Genomic DNA, 15,226 nt, shown 5'->3' on the forward strand with positions numbered 1-15,226 from the left:
CCACCAGTTCGACGAAGATAGGGTCCGCCTCTGAATCTGTTGCAGATGCCGGTGGAGTGGACCAGTCAGGTACCACGTGCGCTGCAGAACTAGCTTTGCAAAGTAGAGGTAGAAAGAGAGATGGATTAAATAGACCGCCGAACAGGGGCGGATCCAGGGCCGATTCCTCCAACCACGAGGCGTCAAGCGCCCGCTCCTGCTCCAGGGTTAATGAAACCCCACTATACGAGGAATGGGAGGGGGGAGGATCATGAGAACTCTGATGAGCTGGATGAGAAAGGGGAAGGGAAAGCAAGGAATCTGCCCTGGGTACCAGTGGAGACCTGGCTGCGAGAGCTCTCTCCACCACCTGAGCCACCAGGACTTGGAGCCTATCCTCTAGGGGAGAAAGGGTGGCCTCCCCTCTGAGCCTCGCAGCCGTGGGCATGAATGTGGCTTCTGGGGCCTGCTGGACCCGTGGGGTGGTCAGAGACCTGAATGTATGTGTGTCAGGTTCCAGACTGGTCTGGCCAGAGGAAGTAGAAGGCTCTACCGGTGACCAGACTTCCTGAGCAGAAGAGGAGAGACCAAGAGGCAAATCAAAAAAGGTGGACTCAGTTTGAGCAGTCTCAGCCCTGGCCTGTTTTTGAGCCTTTGAAAACGCTTTTTCCAGTGCCTGGTGTCTCCTGCTGGCCTGTTTTTCAGCCATTTTGGAGGTTTTCCCCCCAGAGACAGCCTTGGGTTTGACCTTGGCTGAGATCCTACCAGCAGCCTCTTGGCTAGGAGACCTGTGCCTTTTCTGGATGGAGGAAAGAGGGGAGGTGTCCTTGGATTGGGAGACCATATTATCCTCCATGCTGGTATAAAAACTTCAGGTGCACGAGAAGGTATCCCTGGGAAAAGGATCAATTGGCTAATAAGGGTGTAGGGCAATGGCTGGTAAAAACAGCCTTACCCCCTCTTGGTCACCAAACCGGTGGTATCCAAAAGACCGGTCCTACTTGCAGCCGCTATAATTTCCCCCAAAAGGTGGATTGTGGTCTGCTAGTGAGGCTTGCTGTGTTGCCAGGCCAGCAATATAAAAAGATGCAACTAATACAGAGTCAGAGGCTAGGAACTACTGTGTTAATCAGCTTGCCAAGTGGTGACCAGGACTTGAGACACCAGAGGGCCCAATGAAATCAATTGGGCCTATGCCAAGGAGTGAAAGAGGAAAAATCCAAATGCCACAAGGGGAGTCTCAAAGGATGACCAGAGAGAAAAAACCCCAGGCAATTCTTGGCCACGAAGAACCTGGAAACGGCCTTGGTCAGAGGAGGCCTCAGTGAGGCCTTGGGCTGGAGCACGAGAATCTTCCAAAATGGTGGCCTTGGGAGGATGACAAAGCTTCCAAGATCGCATACGTAACCGCTGGGGCTCCTGACTAGGCCTGGGCCTTCTTTCTTTGTGGATGTATGATGAAGGAGAGATGCATAAGGATTCGAACCTGGGACTCTGCAAAGGTGTGCAGTTATCTTGGCTTCAACACCACCGGATCCCCTGAGGAAGTCTAACGAAAGGGCTGAACCGGTGGGTAAGTAGATTGGAGGGGAATCACCCACCCTCCACCTCACCTTGCAGCCGGCAAGGACTTGCGCTGACCACGCGGTCCGCAAAATGGCAGCCGTGTCCCAAATGCCGTTTTCCCCCTTTGGCTCCAATTGCTCACTCACGGAATGAGGAGAAAGCGGCAGGCGAGAAAATGGCCTCCCCAGCTGATCCAGGGCGTTCCGGGGACCTTAAAAGCGTAGTGTGCAATCAGTTTGAGAACGAGGCCCTGCAGCCTCCACAGAGCTAATCCGATCGCCAAAAGACTGTAGGAGCTGCAGCCGCAAGCTCCGAGGCTGAGGTGAGCTGTAGGAAGGAGTGGGGGGGAATTTGCAGCAGCGCTGGGCCAGGGAGAAATGGAGAAAACAGAAGCCTCTGTTTATTGCTGGATCCCAATGGGGATCAGATGAAGGGAAAGTCCTCTAGAGGAGCGCTGATCCCAGAGGGATCAAGCAACAAACGAAGGCTTCTGTTTTCTCCATTTCTCCCTGGCTCAGCGCTGGGCTTAGCACTGCTGCAAATCCCCCCCACTCCTTCCTACAGCTCACCTCAGCCTCGGAGCTTGCGGCTGCAGCTCCAACAGTCTTTCGGCGATCGGATTAGCTCCCAGAGGGCTAAGATTCTAAGGAGTAATGGATAATCCACCAATAGATTAAGATCTACCTGCCTGTGAGCCAAACATGCAAGTCGAGACTGGGAAAACAGGCCCAGGACAGACGTGGCAAGTTTGGCTGACTTGATCTGATTGGGCAGGAGGATTGATTTAACCCATTGGTGGCTTATCATCTCCTGTGCTGGAGAATTTGCAAATTTAACTTTTGACCTACTAAAAGTGTGTTTTATGACTATAGTACAGATGCAGAAAACATGTACTGTGTACATTAAAAGTTGTAAATATTTTAAAAGTTAACTTCGAAAATAAGGTAGAGGAAGAGGAGGGGCAAGAAAGAAGAAAAGGAGGAAGAAGAGAAAAAGGAGGAGAAACAACCGCAATAGCAATCGCACTCTAGACTTATATACCACTTCATAGTGTTTTACAGCACTTTCTAAGCAGTTTTACAGAGTCACTATATTTCCCCCAACAATCTGGGTCTTCATTTTATCAACCTTGAGGATGGAAGGCTGATTCAACCTTGAGCCAGTCAGGATCGAACTCTATGGGTAGAATTAGCCTGCAATACTACATTCTAACCACTATGCAACCACAACTCAGGTGCCCTTCCCCCCCCAATATGGTAGCTGAAAATGATACAAAGGCCAGGCTTACAGAATTTCAATTTTATGTCACCATTGGTTATAAAATATAATTATCCATAAAATTATTACAATGATAAAAAGGCAGTTTCTGAAAAATGCAAACAAAAGCAATAGAAAATGATATGCATAAAAGTAACATAAGATCAAATATTTATTAAAGCCTTGTTTGTTCAGCAGAGATAGAGGCCATCTGAAGTGGATCTCATAAATCTGGATTCTGTCAAAGCTTTTTTTTTTTTTTGGTCCTCCTCACAAAGCTTCCATTGCACATCTATTATTGTACCATGTAATTTGCTCTCCTTGATTTAAATTTTGGGTTATTATGTGGTTGATGTGCTGTTGCTACTTGTTGATTTAAAACCCAGGCATATTTTTTAGGTGAAAGGATACATATCCCACAAACAGTTTTCATTTGATGATTTTGAGTTCCAGAGAAACATTTCTGTTCCAAGGAACACAGGTTGCACTGCTTAGTCTTGAAATGCAATAAAACATAAGGACTCCAATTTCCTCCTACATATAATCTAATTCCAAGGTTTGTTCTGTACAATGAAAAAGTTTTCAGGGCAAAAGGCCAGATAACATGGTGGACTTCCCAGATCTGAATGCCTTTGAATTTTAATTTTTTTTATTGGTAGGTGGCTGTTTCTGTAAATATACACATTTATTCCTTGAAGTTGTTATTGAAGTTCTTAAATCACTGTTGAATCTATTTGGTAGTAATATTTGTCATTGGAATCATTCATTATTTAGCATATAATTCAATTTACCAATTCAATTGGGAAGTTTTTGAATACATAGTCAGATCAAGTAGAGGAAAGAAAATTATGTTCCGACAAATCTTGTTTGGCCTTTTTTCAGAATGGCTCTGGTACTTTTTAATAGCTGAATAATGAACATCTTTGATATGTAGAGCTATTTTTAATTGAAAGAAACTGTTTTTATAAAAAACAAAAGTGCTTCCCCCCTTGCTTTCTCCCTCTCCTCTCTTTCTCTCATGGGTTGACAGCATTTGATCTGTAGAATATTCTCATCTTCATTTTTGATATCTTTTTCAGATCAAGGGGATGAGCAAGTATCTGCTTCTTGGGATTGTAAAGAGAAATTTGAAGGGCAATAGCAAAAAAACCTGAAACAAGAAATCCTTCAATGCACTATTTCATTCTCCAGCATGACAAGTGGAGAATCCACCAATGGGTTTTCCTCGTTTTCTGCCCGTAGACTAGTCGGCCAATTTTTGCTCCGCCTCTCCTCTTGAGACCTCTTTTCCCCAGTCTCGACTAGTCTTGAGCCCAATTAGACTGAATTCCTTGACTCCTGAATCGATTGTTGTTTAAGGTTGTATATTTTTCTTGATATTCTGGTTAATCTGGGGGGGAGGGGAATTGTAGGGAAACGAACAGCTGTTCGTTTGCTTTCTGCTGCCTGATCGGCCGATTGCAGCATAGCCACGAGGCTGACCTGAGTCCAGCTGGCCTCCGGACAAACAAAGAGCCGGACGCCATTTTCCAGTCGCCAAGCGTAATCTGACCAAAGGAGGAAGCATTCTCCTTCTCCCAACCCACCCCTCCCACAGAATTAGGCAACAAAGACAGCCGCAGCTAAAATTCGGAACTCACTAACCCAGCTGATCCGCGGGTATTTTAAACCTCCCACAGCTCATACGGAAGCCTGTGATCCGCAGAGATGCAATAGAGCACACACAAATCTCAGATCCCAATAGCCAGCTGATCTACGGTGTTTTTAAACATCTGCGGAGGAATAACAGAGCATCCGGACTCCTTATTCAATTAACTGAATCGCCCGAGGATCAGCTGATCTGTGGAGGGCTTTTAGACTCTGCGGCTCCCTCCCGAGGATCAGCTGGTCCGCAGAAAGCCAGAGGCTTCCCTGCAGCATCCGCGGCTTCCTTGCAGCTCCTCCATTCGGTAGAGAGCTAGATTCCCGAACGTACCTGATTGTGAAGGCAGTCAGAGTTAAGCAGCCTCCAGGAAACCAGCTGAGCGGCACAGACAAGACAGATTGAGTTCGGACTTTTTGTGAGTGACTACAAAAACATTTCAACAGAAAATAATAACAGGATAAGGCTGCCTTGTCCCCAGAAGTATTTAGATGTCAACTATTTTTGCAGATAGATTCCTAGAGAACCTATAATGATATAGCTACAGTCTGATATGAAAATGAGATGAAAATCCTTGCTGCATAGCATTTATACACAAATAAGTGCAGTGGTTATACTTTTTTAAAAATTTGAGTCCTGTGTAGTATAATTATTCTGAAGAATATTCTTAATGGATATGACCTCCTTTCTTACTGTAAATTAGCCTTCAGACTATTACTGAAGGTTATGAGGAGAAAGCAAGTGGCCTGCCCCTTGTTGCTTAGCTCAAATCAGGATATTCCTGACCATTAACCCTTTTTTCTTGGAATGCTGAAAGTTGTAGCTCAGCAATATATGGAATTTCCTAGGCTACATTCCCTACTGATTGTTAATATTTGAAAAATCTTCAGAGGAACTGTGTAAAACTTCAAGTATGTCTTCCATGCCAGAAATAGGATTATTTTAAGAAGGAAAAGAGGCGTTGTCTTACCTGAACGCCTTTTCTCTGCATGATGATCTTACAACATTTTAGAATATAATAGAATAACCAGAACATAAACTGTTATTGGGTGGAATCTGTGGTTCAGGTAGATTATAGCTCTCAAACGTTTGTGTTACAATAAAACCCAAGTTTTAAGATGCTAGAAGAAACTAAGTTATATTTGTTGCAGCAGATAAGCACAGCTGTCTTCATGAATGCAATTCATGCCTATTGTAGTTTGCAAATGTTATTTGTTTCCAGTTTCCAGTATCATAAAATCATAGAATTGGAAGGGCTATTTAGGGCATTAATCCCATTGCTCTCTATTCAGTGCAAGAATCCAAATTAAAGATCCCCTGTGTTTTCTGTTCTATTTGAAACAAATCAAATAAAGGCATCTTTCTAGATAATTAGTTCCATTATTAAGCAGTTCTTATCAGGAACTTTTTTTAACTTAGTCAGAATTTATGTTCTTGTTACTCAAATTCTGACTTCTTTATATATGTCACTTCTGGTATCTTAAAAATGCTATTACCTCGTTTTTAACTGTTTTAACTCACTGTTAGGTGCCCAGGATTGCATTGTGTAGGAAGGGAAGCCATATACATTGATCGATTCATTGATTGTATGGATGAATAAGACATGACACAGTGTGCTAATTTATTCTTTGTTTAATTAGAATAAATCTATGTACTAAGAGGATGTAAGTTGAAGTCCAGATCACAATGTAGATCATCCTAGTGAAAGATTTCTAATCATTCTAAAAGGTTCAGAAATTTGCTGTCAATACTGTAGGAACTATCTATAGCTTCCTGGCCATCCTTACTGCCTTTCTATAAGCATGTTCAGTTATATGAAAGCATAGTACCTAGAAGTAGATACAGTATTTCAGATGGGTTATGATCAGCGTAGAATAAATTAGTAACTTTATTAGAAACTTAATAATAGATCAGTTGTCATGGTCAGTGATAAGGAGTTGTTAGTATCTAGAGTTCTGTACTTTTCTCACTCTGATGTGTAGAATGAGGTTACTTTTCTTATCTTTAGCTTATGAGTCACAAGAACAAATTTATAATTTGTTATATATTGATCGGTTCATTAAGTATATTGATTAACCTGTGACATCAACTATAATGTCAATCACACTTATTTGGGGTAATCAGTTAATCTTGGTGAATTGTTCATTTTAATGTTTTGGAAAAGCTTTTGCAAAGCACTTAATCCCTCTTTTCAACACATTACACCTTGTTAAATTGTGGTCATGGTACAATTATTATTCAGCATTTACTGAATTAAAAACATTTGTATTTTTGTACTCACAGTGAGTGACAGCAGGTTGCTTGATCTTTAAAACAACGAGAAGATTTAGCATAGTAAGACTTGGTTTGTACTTGGATGGAAGTCTCCTCAGGAATCCTAGAGCTTGGGATTTTTTAAATAAAATATTGGCATAACAAACCACTTTTCTATTGTTGCCAAGAAATTTAGCCTTGAGTTGAGTAAAATATGTAATAGTTTATAGTTAGTGATGATTCAAACATCATTTAACATATTCATAAATTATAATGATTTGGATCTATAGCAAGGAGAATGATAATGCAGATGATTTTTAAAGAATAATTGCAAGATTTGTAACAAAGTTGAGCCATATTTTGTTTAAATTGGTGTTAATTTTGCATATTGTTTGTAAGCTGTGATTTATGCATCAGGGTGTTGAGGTGAAATAAATATCTGAGGTTTCTTTTGTAACACACAGTTAAACAACCTATGTCTTGATGCGCTTGTGAATCCAATTAATATGAAAAGATTTTGGTATTCCTGAAGAAGGAAAGGCAACTTGAAGATCAACCTGCATGTCCAATAAAGTTTTGGGCTGAAACAATTAAAAAGGTTTGTGTTGCTTATGATTGCTGTAAGGACTATAAAAATTAAATATCCGATAATGCTCATATCATGTATACATTATTTATGGACAAAAGCAAATCTGAAGTATTTGAGTATAACTTATGAACTTTGAAGAGAAAATATTTTTTCCCAAATATCAGTAATTCCACTGATGGGAAGAGGTTTAAATCACCTTCAATACAGAAAAAAAATGTGATTGAAACTTCTCTGTAAAAGTATATTTGTGTGGATGTTTCTATATTAAATTCCTAGATAGTTGTCAATGATCTGTTCATATTATAGAAATTTAATGGAATAGAATGAGGTATGGAATATGTGCGTTACTGTTCATGTGACATGCTATAAAGTACTGAGTTACCAAAATCAATAGTTCAAATATGATAGTAACATATTACAGCCCTTGTAGTTGAGATTTTTGGTCTATAGTTGCTAAGTAGTAGTACACTATTTGTGCAAGTATTTTTTTAAATAACAATTTAGCAAATCCAGATAAATTTGTCATATTTCAGAGGTACTATAAAACTAGTTTTTGTAAATGTGAATCTTCTCCAGTACAGGAGATGGATAATCCACGGATGGGTTTTCTCTGTGTGCCTGCTCTTGAGACCAAGTAGCCAAAGCTTGACACGCCCCCACTTCCTGTGGAGTCCATTCTTAACTTGGTCTCTGCTCGGAGAAGACTCGTTTTGGCGTGGCTCTCAGCTTATCAGGTTAGACAAGAAATCCATTGATTGATTATCCCTTGATAATTGGCTTCCCCTTCCCAAAAAAAAAAAAATATTTTCCACCTATAGGAATTTAACCACAAAATTTTCTGGGGATCAGTCCTGATCTCAAACCTAAAATTAAAAGGGGATTGGTGGGGAGGGAAATTTCCCCACAGATATCAGCCAGCCCCAGGGCTCTGGGGGGTGAAAAGGGGGGGAAGAAGGCATCAGCAGAGACTACTTGCTGAACCTTTTCCCCAACCACTAAGTTTTCCTTGGGATCATCCCTGATCCTATATTAAAATTGAAAAAGGGGGTGTGGGGGGGGGAAACTCCCCACGGATCCCAGTCAGCCCCAGGGCTCTGGAGGTGAAAAAGGGGGGGAAACAAAGGCATCAGCAGAGACCACTTGCTGAGCTTTTCTCCCCAACCTTCCAAGGGATTTTTTCCTCAAATTGGGGGAAAAAATAACAATCTCCAGGTCCGGATTCAAACTTGAATTCGGATCATCGGAGATTCCCTAGCAGCCCAGGGCAACCGCGGGCGCCATTTTAGTTGCCGTTTTCAGACAACAAAGGCAATCCCTGACTGGGATTCCCTTAAAACGTCACAGCGCGCCAAATTTAAATCCCCGGGCACAAGCAGCTTCTGGGAGGCTGCGGAGCTTATCTTCAGAGGGAAACGAAGCACAGGAAGGGAGTAGGATGGCTGTAGAGTCCAAATGGATGGGTTCTATGACGGCCTTCCTGCCTGGCAGACTGGGTAAAAACTTCGGCCACACCCCTTCCTTTGGGCGTGACCCCAGTTTTGACTCAGTCTCGAAGCCTGGTAGAAGTGCGAGAGGCAGCTCTCAGAACAAAACTAATTTAACTCAAAAAAAAAAAAAAGAGAGAGAAAAGGAATCCCCTCTTCCTCCAGTTGAAAGAAAAGTTTCCTGGCAGCTGATAAGACTTGAGAGATGCAGCCAGGATCGGCGGACTCGTGAGTGGGGCGTCAGGGACTAACGGGAGGCTTGGAGCGGGGCCGGATCGCTCGCCGATTTCCGGCCCGCCGAGCAGCTGTTTGGCGCGGGGACCTCACACCGGGTTGCTCGTCGCCCTCCGGGTCCGCCAAACAGCTGAGTGGTTTGGCCGACAGAACGAGGCGCCGCTCAGCGCGAAACAGCTGAGCCGCGCGGGAAGCGGCAAACCGCGGCGCCGCTCGGCATAGATCAGCTGAGCGGCGCGAGAAGCAGCCCGACAAGAGCAGAACTAGCGCTAAAATTTCTTTCTCCTCGGAGGAGAGGCGCAGCCCTCTTAAAACTAAAGGAGTCTCCCTGATTGCTAAATTCAAAGATCCGCCATTGTTTGAACCTCGTGGATTCCCGGGCTACCATTGGGAGGCGTGGTTTCTTTCCCATTCGCCATTTTGAACGAGCGGATCTACCCGCCGTTTTTCCCTTGGGGGTGGGGCCACCACCCGGACTCCATTTCCCTGCAGACAAAGGGGGACCCCTTATGCTATGATCTGAGGTTATTTCAAGAAATTGAGACAAGAGGAAGGAAGAGGGAAAAGAAAGAGAACCGTTCTGATCATGGTCTGTTGCCACAGCCACAGACTGGGGGAGAGAGAGATATAAACTGCACTTTGTCTGGACTAGGTGAGGAGGTGAGGAGGAGTATTTTTCCCTGACTGTTCCTATAGTGGCCTTTAGTCACTGCCTTGCAGGATCTTCTGTCCAAAGACTCCTGTCTGTCCGGCCATTGTTTGTATAGGCAGAGGAGGGCTCAGCCCCAAGCATCTGCATCTGATCTGCGTATCTTATTCCCCCACTCCAGGCATTACCTACTCGGGGTGTCTGGCACAATGGCAGACAATGTCTCGTATTCAGTCACGCAGGTCCCTCAATTGTCCCCCCCACAGCAACAACAAAAACGCAGATCCTCTGAATCAGAGGTGGGGGGGAAGAAGAAAGCTAAAACAAAGCACCTTTCTCAGAAGGGACAGTCTAAAACGGCTGAGCGAGAGGCTTTGAGGAGACATTTGGCTTTAGAAAGGCAAATTAGCAGGGCACAGAGAACCAATGCCAATGGGACAGATTTGGTTTCCCCTGTCCCAGCGGTGGCACCCAGCACAGAACCTACTGCCGAGGAAGTGCTCAAGACTTGGTCTCCTCCTGGGGAAACTGAACAGTTAGATTCCTCCAATCCCTCCTCACCAGCTTCTTCACCCGACCACTCTCCAGTGCCTCACCCCAGCGACAAGGCGCAGGAGAACATATGGTCGGCACAATTTCATGCATTCATGCAGGATGCACTCTCCCAGTTCATGGCTTCTAAGGGACAAGTGGCCTTTCACACACCCCGTAAGGGACGGGCTAGGCCACCCCCTACCAGCACCTCTGAAACTTCCTCTCAACTGGGAGAGGGTGACTCAGTAGACCTTGACATGTCAGACATGCCCCTCTCGGAGGACGAGGAGACTGCACCTGAGCAGGCGACGAGCTCTGGCCTCTTTAACCCAGCGCTCCTAAAATCACTCCTGATAAAGGCAGTTTCCACAGTCAACCTAACATCAGTACAGGATGAGAAGCCCTCAACAAGCAAGGAGGCCAATCCTCTATTTGCCAAAAAGGTTCCACAAGATAAGTACATTCCATGTGCGGAGGTCTTTATGACCACGCTGGAGGAACAATGGTCCTCACTTGCAAGCCCACCGGCACCTAACAGCGCGGAAAGAAAGCTTTTCAACCTATCTCCCTCCTTCTCTAACATGTTAGAGGTTCCTACTGTAGATAACCCCTTGATTTCATTATTTTCTACCTCCGCGATTCCAGGAGACATGGCGGAGGTCTTGAGACCTGAGGAGAAGAAATTTGAACACTCCCTCCGGCGTTCCCATATGGCTGCAGCCTGGGCGGCCAGAGCAGCCACTTCATCATCATTCTTCGCGAGGGCCAGTATCATGTGGCTGAGGGAACTGCAAGGCACGGTGCCTCCAGACCAGGTCAGAGTACACCAAACATTGGCTAAGCTCCTCGCGGCCTCACAATTCGTGTCTGACGCTTCACTGTACGCAACAAAGTATGCGGCAAGATCCATTGCGGCCACAGTGGCCTCGCGTAGGCTACTGTGGCTAAAAAATTGGAAGACAGACCTGAGGTCCAAATGGCGTCTTTCGACGTCCAAATACAGTGGAGTAGCCCTATTTGGTTCCATTCTGGATCCACATGTCAGCGAAGGCAGAGACAAGAAAAAAATCCTAGTACATCCATCAAAGAAGTTAGACAGGAGAGGCAGTCAGGACTTCCGGAGACAGGGCTCCCGCCCAGGAAGCCCCTGGGAATGGAGACAGCCCTTTAGATCAGGGCAATCCTGGGACTGGCCCAGAGGCTCACGATCCTTCTACCCGAGACAGGATCGAACCCAGGATCGCCAAAGCCCGGGAGCCAGGGGCCAGTTCCAGTCCAGACGCCCATATAGGGGAGCGGGAGGCAGATCCTTTAAGCGTACCAAGTGACGCCAAACAGGATACTCCCATTGGGGGTCGGTTAGGAAATTTCATCGAGGTCTGGGAGCAGACCACGACCGACGCCTGGGTTCTGGAAACGATCAGGCATGGCCTGACCTTAGACTTCTGTTCTCCCCCACCAAACCGGTTCATCAGATGTCCCATCTCCAGAAGAGTACACAAGACGAGGCTGATAACTTCGGCCATAGCCCACCTCCTGTCAATTCAGGCCATAGAGAGGGTACCAAAGGAAGAGGAGGGAAGAGGATTTTATTCTATCCTCTTCGTTATCCCAAAGACATCAGGAGGGTGGAGAGCAATCTTGGACCTGAAGGGCCTGAACTATTTCATAAAGTACAGGAGGTTCAAGATGCACTCCTTGAAATCCATCCTAGCCAGCGTCAGGGAAGACGATCTATTATCCTCAATAGATCTCACAGAGGCGTACCTACACATCCCCATCCATCCCAGCTACCGGAAATTCCTCAGATTTACCTACGCGGGTCGGCATTACCAATACAGGGCATTACCCTTCGGACTATCATCAGCACCAAGGGTATTCACCAAGATCCTAGCTGTAATAGCGGCCCATCTCAGGTTGATCCCGGTTCGCGTTCAGTTTTATCTGGACGACATCTTGATTCAATCCAGATCTCGGGAGCAAGCAAGGGCAGATCTCGAGACCACAATCCGAACCCTACAGGGGCACGGATTCTCGGTCAATCTAAACAAGAGCCACCTCATTCCCTCAAGGAGACTGCAACACCTGGGCGCGGTGATAGACACGTCACAGTGCAGGGTATACCTTTCCCAGGAGCGACTGATCAGCATATCCAAGCTAATTCACCAAATTCAAAAGATCAGGAGAGTGTCCTTGCTACAACTCTCGAAGCTCCTGGGGAAGATGATATCTTGCATGGGCATCATCCCATGGGCAAGGCTCCACTCGAGGGAGTTGCAGTGGTTCCTCCTACCCTACCAGAGGAGGAACCTCAGCACCTCCAACAAGAGAGTGCTGGTACCAGCACAGGTGATGAAATCACTAAAATGGTGGCTATCCCCCACGACACTCAAGGGGAGCATATTCAGGGAACCAAACAGGGTCACACTCACGACAGACGCGAGCCTGTTCGGATGGGGAGCCCACCTGGGAACCCAGATAGCACAGGGCCAGTGGGGACAGAAGGACCTGTCACACAGCATCAACTGGCTAGAGCTCCGGGCCATACACCTGGCCCTCCGTCATTTCTCTCACCTAGTAACGAGGAGGCACGTCCTCGTGCTAACAGACAATGTAGCAGCCAAGGCACATGTAAACGAGGGAGGAACGAGATCAGTGGAACTAATGAAGGAAGCATTGGCTCTGGCTCGGTGGGCAGAAACCAATGTGAGTTCCATCAGAGCGGAACACATCTCAGGGGAGACAAACACCCAGGCAGACTCCCTGAGCAGAGCCAAGGTGGACCAGTCGGAATGGCGTCTGGACCCGGTTCTCTTCGAGGAGATCTCCCGGAGGTTCGGACAACCGCACCTAGATCTATTTGCCAACCACAAGAACACACAACTCCCCAGGTTCTTCTCCAGATTCCCGTCCCCGGGATCGGAGGGAACGGATGCTCTCAGGTGCCGGTGGCCGGCGCAACTCCTGTACGCCTTCCCACCGCTGCCATTAATACCGGCGACCATACGCAAGATGATCCTGGAGGGCGCAGAGATGGTCTGCATTGCCCCTCACTGGCCACGGCGCCCGTGGTTTGCCGACCTCGTGGACCTTTCGATATCACCTCCGTGGAGGATTCCCCCGGACAGGGTAAAACTCAGTCAGGGCAAGCTTGTACACCCAGATCCCCAGTGGCTACATCTAGCCGCTTGGCATTTGAGCGGCAAAGCTTAACTAAACAATCTTATTCGGCAGGGGTGATATCGATCATACAGGCATCACGAAGAGCGTCCACTAATAGGATTTACGACGCTACATGGAAGGGATTTTGTAGGTGGTGCGCTTCGCTTCACCTAGACCCGACCGCAGTATCTATCCCTAATATCCTAGATTACCTGTTGGAGGGTCTTAATAAGGGCCTGTCAGTCAATACTATCCGCAGACAGATATCGGCCCTCTCAACTGTACTCTCCTGCGACAACTTAACTTCCCTAGCACAACATCCAGCGATTAGTGCCTTTTTAAAAGGGGCATCTAACACAAAGCCCCCAGTCATACACAGGTACCCGTCCTGGAACCTGCCTAAGGTCCTTCTAGCCTTGACATCAGCACCCTTCGAACCTCTTGAAACATGCTCACTCCATCACCTATCACTGAAGGTATCTTTCCTTGTGGCAATTACTTCAGCAAGGAGAATCTCAGAACTAGCAGCACTGTCAGTAAGGAAGGATCTGTGTACCTTTTTCAAAGATAGGGTCGTTCTTAGACCAGACCCGACCTTCATCCCGAAGGTAAATAGCATCTTTCACAGATCTCAGGAACTTACGCTTCCTGATTTCTGTCCAAGACCCAAACATAGGCTAGAACATAGATGGCACAAGCTAGACGTGCGGAGAGCGCTGTGTTTCTACGTGAAACGCACCTCGGCTTTCCGAAAGACTGAAGCATTATTTGTGTCCTTTCAACCAGCAACTATGGGAAAGAAGGTATCTCCTTCCACCATAGGCAGGTGGATCAGAGCCTGCATAGCACAGGCATACGTCTCACAGGATTTGCCAGCACCCACTCAGGTGACTGCCCACTCAACTCGGAGCGCAGCCACATCTGCGGCGTGGCTAACGCAAGCTCCGGTGGAAGAGATTTGCAGGGCCGCAACCTGGTCCTCACCTTCGGTTTTCATTCGACATTACCGTTTAGACTCCCTAGCAGCAGCAGACGCGGCTTTTGGCAGAAGAGTTCTTCAACAAGTCGTATCTGCTCAGAGTTCGGTAGCCTAGACATTCCCTCCCAGGGGGACATGAGGGCTTTGGTATGTCCCATCCATTTGGACTCTACAGCCATCCTGCTGGAGAAGGGGCGTTGTCTTACCTGAACGCCTTTTCTCAGCAGGATGATGTAGAGTCCAAGCCCACCCAGAGGATAGGTCTAGGCAGGGTTATAATAAAGATATAATAAAGAGCTGCAATGTTAATTCCAACAAAGTTTCTCGCCTAAGTCAAAACTGGGGTCACGCCCAAAGGAAGGGGTGTGGCCGAAGTTTTTACCCAGTCTGCCAGGCAGGAAGGCCGTCATAGAACCCATCCATTTGGACTCTACATCATCCTGCTGAGAAAAGGCGTTAAGGTAAGACAACGCCCCATCTCCAGGTCCGGATTCAAACTTGAATTCGGATCATCGGAGATTCCCTAGCAGCCCAGGGCAACCGCGGGCGCCATTTTAGTTGCCGTTTTCAGACAACAAAGGCAATCCCTGACTGGGATTCCCTTAAAACGTCACAGCGCGCCAAATTTAAATCCCCGGGCACAAGCAGCTTCTGGGAGGCTGCGGAGCTTATCTTCAGAGGGAAACGAAGCACAGGAAGGGAGTAAGCCAACCAAGAAACGGAGGCTAGAGAACCCTCCTGGGATCTGCAAAGCCCTTTTTCAGGGAGAAACGAGCTGTGGCTGCCATCTCTTGCCAGAGAAAGGCAAACCAAGCTTAAGGAAGCTCTACATCATATCTGGAATCACTGATAGAGGCGGAATAGGAGCACACAACCAGCGCTCCACCCCCGATACACA

General features: G+C 46.5%; 1 protein-coding gene across 2 annotated transcripts in view; it reads left to right on the plus strand.

The window, feature by feature from the left end:
* Window positions 1–15,226, plus strand: part of PTPN1 (protein tyrosine phosphatase non-receptor type 1) — a 128,610-nt gene that overhangs the window by 57,486 nt on the left and 55,898 nt on the right. Inside the window, exon 1 of one of the 2 annotated variants that reach the window (XM_039345263.1) lies at window positions 7,277–7,295. The exons of the other annotated variant lie outside the window; for it this stretch is intronic. The gene's annotated coding sequence lies outside the window, so the exon portion shown is untranslated. Of the gene's footprint in view, window positions 1–7,276; window positions 7,296–15,226 lie in introns of those variants that run through there. 2 annotated transcript variants of the gene reach the window in all.

The sequence above is a fragment of the Crotalus tigris genome, unplaced genomic scaffold, assembly GCF_016545835.1.
Source record: "Crotalus tigris isolate CLP2741 ecotype Arizona unplaced genomic scaffold, ASM1654583v1 scf7180000017947.1575755, whole genome shotgun sequence".
NCBI lineage: Eukaryota > Metazoa > Chordata > Lepidosauria > Squamata > Viperidae > Crotalus > Crotalus tigris.